At 39.4% G+C, this 7,213-nt stretch overlaps 1 pseudogene; it reads left to right on the top strand.

Moving 5' to 3' along the window:
- Positions 1-7,213, top strand: part of LOC107686951 (centrosomal protein of 192 kDa-like) — a 30,669-nt pseudogene that overhangs the window by 13,564 nt on the left and 9,892 nt on the right.

Here is a 7,213-nt window from a genome sequence, read left to right as displayed (position 1 = left end):
TGCCGCGGTGGGCAAGTGACGTAACCGGTGTTGCGGCTTAACGGTATCACTGTCCGCACCGTCTATCGCGGCAAGCCTACTTTCGAGTCCATGAGTTCGCCTACCAATGGTACGAGAGGAGCACAGCTTTCACTCTTAACCAAACTAACATTACTAGCCAATCAGAATTTTTTGCTCTTATAAATACGAGACGCGCATAATAGTATCCAGTTGCAGAGTCGCAGCCCTGATGAATGGAGAAGCGTGACATTGAGTTGAATTACTGAAATAAATGAACTTTTCCACGACATTCTAATTTATTGAGATGCACCTGTATATAGGAAAACTAATTAAAAAGCAGCGGTGCTTTGTAAACCGTTCAGAGTAATCATGTCCTCTCCATAAGAACGATATGATCGCCAGAACAAATTTACCGGGCTTAAAGGGGACATTGGATGCAAAATTCACTTTTTCATGGTGTTTTCATATAAATGTCTTAGCAGTGTTGGACTAGGGATGGGAAGATTCCCCGATTCGCTTGGTGCATCGGCATAAATAGTTAACGATGCGATGCATCGGTTTAAAAAGTGTGCATCGGCTACAAGTTGGCATTTATATCGCAATGCATCGTTTCTAACATATTTGCATTGGTAAAAACCGATTTATTAATATATAATTACTAGTGGATGGGCTGTACTTTTATTATTTAGAAAGTGACCAATAATCTGTGACCCAATATTTTATATGTAGATTGATTTCTCTTCTCTAAAATGTTTCTCGCGTTAGAAGTCAGAAGACACATAAGTTAATTTATGATTTGCTGTCTGCCTGAACCAATGAAACTAAAGCGATCATATTTTTTCCACTGCATCGCATTGCATCGAATCGCATTGTGTTGAATCGAATCGAAATTGGATCGCACTGCATCGTAACGGGTGAATCGTATCGCATCGGTAGCTGCTTCATATGTATCTTTAATGTATCATATCGTTGGCTATGCATAGAGATGCGTATCGTATCGGCCTGAGTCATGAGATGCACATCCCTAGTTATAATACTTAATGTACTTAAGTTGGTTATGTTCATATTATGTGTATAGGAATATTACATTATGTATTTGAACTAGGCCTGTCGCGATAATTAAATAACCGTCTTATCACGATTATTTGATCTAACCAACAACTGCGATTATTGTGCTTTTTATACGACAAGGGGGGAGTCATACACCAAAAGAAACAGAAGAGCACCAGTTTGCTTTTCATGTATAAAGCCTAGCCTATACAGGGCTCCAGACTCATTTTTCCCATTGGTCGCTCTTTTGCAACTAACTTTCTCAGCTGGTCACAACAGCACATGATTTGGTCGCAATATTTTTTTTAATATATTTTTTTTGCGCTACAACATGGGATTATTCAATGCATCATAGAGATGCGTATCGTATCGGCCTGAGTCATGAGATGCACATCCCTAGTTATAATACTTAATGTACTTAAGTTGGTTATGTTCATATTATGTGTATAGGAATATTACATTATGTATTTGAACTAGGCCTGTCGCGATAATTAAATAACCGTCTTATCACGATTATTTGATCTAACCAACAACTGCGATTATTGTGCTTTTTATACGACAAGGGGGGAGTCATACACCAAAAGAAACAGAAGAGCACCAGTTTGCTTTTCATGTATAAAGCCTAGCCTATACAGGGCTCCAGACTAATTTTTCCCATTGGTCGCTCTTTTGCAACTAACTTTCTCAGCTGGTCACACCAGCACATGATTTGGTCGCAATATTTTTTTTATATATTTTTTTTGCGCTACAACATGGGATTTATTCAATGCATGCTGATGAACTTTTATCATAGTTTATAAAGAAAAGATAATTGTCTCATTTGCTTACATGCTGTACATCTATACATATTTCACTTTTTAAGACTAAAACAAAAGATGGATTCATTGTTATTCTTAATTAAAAAGCACAACAACAATAAATCAGTAAGATACAATGACAAACTAGCTTACAAAATGTTTATTAACAAAAACAAATATGATGAGGCATGGCTCACACCACATGCTGTATTATAGCCTATACCGACTAATAAATCCATCATTTCCTCAATTTGTGCCTCATTTTTGCTGCGTGCACCTTCGCGCTCATGCTAACGTATACGTATACTTAACGTGCTTGGTATACACTCTAAGCGCGGTTTCGTTATGCTTTCAGTTTCGTATGCCATTTGATGTTTCTCATATGCAACAGAAATGGCAGCGCTTACGAGTTGAACAGCGCGGCCAATTATTATTGCCTCATCTTTAGCTTATATATAAATAGTCATACTGAAAGCCTCTGGTTTTCACTTGGGTCTATTTGTATTACTAAGCCTCCCAGGTCTCCTCTGAACTTGAGCCTGGGAACCAAAGTTATCTGCGTATTTCACTGGGGGAGTTTTTTCAGAGGCGCTCTGAAGCTCTGGGGTGCCTTGGGAGCACTGAAGAGGACAATGTTAAAAGGGTGAGGACTCTATCCCTAAGCAGATATCATCTAAGGTAACATCCTCACTGAAATCTAACCTCAAAGTTGTCTCATTTGGAGCACTCTGTGTGCTACACAAATGACTCTAGCCATGTGAAGTGCACTTAACAACCTGATTACAATTGCAAAACTGTTTCTGTAGATCAGATTAGTATGGCACTAGCAACGCAAATATTAAGAGATCACTTCCCATGATATGCATGAACTCAATGTGGGTCTTGAATGCAATGCAAGTCAATGCTGGTATCAAATTTGGCCAGACGATACGTTAACAACCTTCCCTTCAAAAATGTGCCTCGAATTCCGTAGAGCAGAGGCATTCAGTTCTGTTCCTGAGTAGTCAATGTCAAGCCATGTTTAGCTCAAACCTGCCCAAACACACTTGCCTGGATGTTTCTAGTAATTCTAAAGACATTGATTAGCTGTTTCGGATGTTTAATTATTATTATAGCTAAACTCTGATGGAAGGTAGCCCTTCACAACCAAGCTTAAATGATAGTTATTCAACCATTTATTTGTTTTTTAGCCATCTTTTGGATACTTCATTACATCCCCTGAGAAGAGGAAACCTGTTGCGTTACTTCGACCCTCAGATTTGTTCTCCAGAGGAAGCTCCATCAACATTGAGACAGTTACGCAAAGTGATGCTGATGAGACACTTAATCCAGGTGCGTTCACCCATCATCTTCCACATCCTTCAAATCAAAACCTGTTGATTTCAAATCTGGCATTGAGAAAAACAAAAATGACTATCGTGCAGCACCATCCACCAGTAAAAGTGTCCCTGAATCCAAGATCAAAATAGGAACGGCTCGATCACAAGTAGCCAGCACTTCCACCACAGGTAACCGCTGCTCTCTGAAAGGGGAAGGGACCATGTCAACTCCTGCTTTTTCCCCAAAGACCTCACCTGGCCTTTGCCGTTCTGAAGTATCGTCGTTGAAGACCTCCCCACACAAACCCAAGACAACAGGAGGCCGGGCAGACAAACCTGCCATTAACCAGGCACGATCACCCAAAAGCCCTAAAGCCACTCAGTCAGTTTCAAAAGAGAAAATTGCAGCTGTTGATCGTCAGGATTCCCTGCCAACAACACAGGAAAAATTTGGTATCTCTTTTCTTTTTCTTTTTAAACAAATACAGAACCAGAAGTGTAACAGATTTAGCATGTTAAAAATCAGCGTGAAATGTTGCTTAATGTGCTTGAACACCATGCAAGCTTCAGAAAATTTGGGACATCAACTTTATTTACTACTTTTTATTGAAGGCTCACCTGAGAGCAGTGTCCCTGGTGTTGTGGAGGTCACCCATTGTAATTTCAGACCATCCACTTCCCCTCTTACCCACTCCAGTCCAAGCCAGACCTCCGTTCCAAGTGGATATGGGTAAAAATAGTTTCTGAACATCATATCTAACAGAATTGCATATTGCCTTTTTTGTGGTGTAAGCCACTTTTATTTGTGAGGAGGGGAGATGATTCTTATTTGTTGTTTTTTTTTTTTTTGTTGATTATTGTTAATCAAGCTGGGTGGAAGATGTCTAAATACGGATCTAAAATCATTTGAAATCACCTCCTATGATTAAGTTTGTAGATTGAAATATCAGGAATCCGGGGGGGGGATTTTTTTTTTTTTTTTTTTTTTTTTTTTGATTATTGTTAATCAACCGTAAGTTATTGTGTAATGTGTTTTAAGTGGTTCAGTACATGGATAAATAATGGCCTGGTTTGACACTTATCCTTGTGTTTTGGAAATAGAGAGATGTCTCCGTGTTCCCCTAGTAGTGGAAAGGCTCAGAGGAGTCCTGCTGGCGATCCAGGTTCCCCTCAGTCCCATTGTTCAAGCCCATCTCTCAGTAGACTGACTTATCTCTCCATTAATGAGAACACTTGCATGCCCACCCCTGATCACCATAAGGTGAGTGTTTAACCCCATCTTAGTTTTATGTGGATTACAATATAAACCAATTAGCTATTTAGGAAGTAAATTTGTTGCGGTTCCTCAAAAGCCTGATGTTTTATAATTGATGCTAGGGCTGGGCGATAAAACGATAACGATAATTTTTGCAATATAATTTTTGAAACAATATCACTCATTAGAAATTGCAGAAACTAAAGATATTTATTTTGTTTAAAAAATGCCTGAAAAAGTGTAAAAATTTCATTCAAAAACATAGTCTTTTACTTGGAGCCCCTGCCCCTTTAATTGGCGGTGCAAAAGTGCCCTTTTGGTTCCATCAAGGTGCCCCCAGAACCCCCATAACGCGAATTCCACGAAAAGTGACACCCCAAACCCTGTGCACACCAGTGCATTAAAGTGATAGTTTGGTTGGCATAGATTAGAGCTTCTTCTATATCTAGATTTATCTTAGGACTGTTTTGATTATTGTAACACTATAAGATATTTTAAAGGGGTCATATGATGCGATTTCAATTTTTCCTTTCTCTTTGGAGTGTTACAAGCTCTTGGTGCATAAATTCCTAGTAATTCCACTAATTCCATAATTGCAATAGTCTATTTCTCTATTAAAACAACAGCGATTGAGTAAGTGCATTTATTCAGCGATCACAATCGCAAACAATACAGTCGAGATCTCATGACAGAACACAGACTGGTTGAGTGACACTTTCATTTAGATCACTAAACTCCAGCTTGTTTGCTGGTGTTTTTAGATCATCTGCAGCGGCGGCGCTTCCGCAATGAGGAGCGAGCGCATGTGCATGGTTGCCAGATTGTTTAAAATAAGCAAAACACTGGGCAGAAAATGTATGCTTGTAACAGCAAAGCTCTGATTCGGGGATTTGAACTATTGATATCTGGCAACCGCACTCATGAAAGCTCGCGAAGTAGAGGCGTGTAGAGCAGTCCGCAATAACATGTTGTCTCCTTTTTTGGACGTTTGGCGCATTCTTTTGGGAAAGTATGCTTGAATTTGAAATATTCGATATTCACGATATTTTCAAATTTTACATAGTCAAAATTATTGTGATATTATCGCTAATATTCAATATATCGCCCAGCCCTAGTTGTGAGTAATATAGTTTATCCAAAAATAAGATGTCTTATGTCTTTTTTTTTTTTCTATATCCTTATGAATTACAAAAGGAGATATTAAGCAGAGTGATGCATCAGTCAGTCAGTTAAATTTTCATGCAGTTTATTAAATGGTGAATGAGAATGTCTGTCATTCCATTTTGTGTGCCAAATATATTTATTTGTATTGTAAAAAAAATAATGTAATTGTATAGTAGTAATGTAAATGACATTTTCAAAAGCTGAAGGGATAAACCTTGTTTTACTTATTAGTTAGAATATGCATAACTATTTTAACTAATTGCAAAAGCTTAATAATCGATCCTATCCTACTGATTAATTGGTGAAATAATCAATGACCATTAGACTAATAGATTATCAAAAAAAATAATTTGTTGCAGCCCTATTTGAAGTCCATGTTGCTTGACCATTATTTGATATTGATAGTAATGCTGCTGATTTACTTTATGGTTTGAATGTACAGATGAATCTCTTTTATTATTCTCCAGAATAACACCTCGATGGCTCTAAGCACCACTATAATCAGAGCCAGTCCAACTCCTCCAGTGGAACCGTTTGATAATGTAAATGTTCTGAGTTCTTCAAAGAGTCCAGAGCCTCTTTGCCATTCTGAAATTCCAGGCCTCAACAAAAAGACCTCTGAACTGGGCTCACGTAGCCAAAGTGACTTCCGTAAAGACTATGGAAATGAATACTCTAAGGGCAACCGCCAGTCTGAGCCTGGGCCGAGGTTGTACGCTCAAGTGGATTCTGGGTACTCAAGCAAGCTGAACATTCAGCATCCATCTGGGACAGCCTCAGAACAGGCACACCAAGCGTTGCCTCATGTTTTGGGGTCTGGATCTTGTTTTGGGGCTGCGGATGACTTTGCATATGGGTCCGTACCCAGCTACACCTCTCAGGGTGCCCTGACAAACCTTCCCAACCTCCTAACAGGGTGTTCCCTCTTTAGTTCCCAACTGGCACAGCAGTATCTGAGCTCAGAGGGGCCTCTACATGCTCCTCCCTATCAGATTGGAGGGCCATCTGGTTTGTATGGAGTATCTGCTGCAGTGCCTGCTGCAAACCCATCTATGGGACATATGCATGTACCTGGGCATACAAGTCTTCAGTCTGGTTACCTGAACTCTGTTCAACAACATCCACCTCAGTATCCAGTCAGTAAGAATTATGGACAGACAAGTGTTGGGTCATGGGCTGCACGAGATCTTGCAGACTTTAGAAGTAAGTGGAAAAATGTTCATGTATTTTAAAGACATTGGTGGTATAAAGGAATTTGTTAAAAGGAAAAAAAATGTTTTTCTTCAGCTCAAGTGATGGTTCCAAATGAGCTGAAGTTTCCCAGTTCTTGCTGTGTGGGAATTGCCTCTCAGACGTCCCTCAACATCTTCAACCCCTCTGAGCGCTGGCAGCAAATTTCAATCTCCATCACAAGCCTATCCATTGATGGAGAGAAGGTTCGAAATCTGTCAGATGTAGTCAAGATCAGTGGTTCTCAACAATCTGGCTCAGCACACTTCCTCAAGATGACTTAAATTGTATCAAATAATACAAAACAAGCTTTAAAATATTTGCGCACAGCCCAAAATCTAAACCTATGTATTTCTTGGGGGGTTTGGGGGGGGGGGTCTTTGAATATTTTTGTGGTC

The sequence above is a fragment of the Sinocyclocheilus anshuiensis genome, unplaced genomic scaffold (assembly GCF_001515605.1).
Source record: "Sinocyclocheilus anshuiensis isolate Anshui unplaced genomic scaffold, SAMN03320099.WGS_v1.1 scaffold1841, whole genome shotgun sequence".
Taxonomy (NCBI): domain Eukaryota; kingdom Metazoa; phylum Chordata; class Actinopteri; order Cypriniformes; family Cyprinidae; genus Sinocyclocheilus; species Sinocyclocheilus anshuiensis.
Note: the sequence above shows the minus strand (reverse complement) of the source record. Positions and strands in the feature narration are given on the sequence as shown.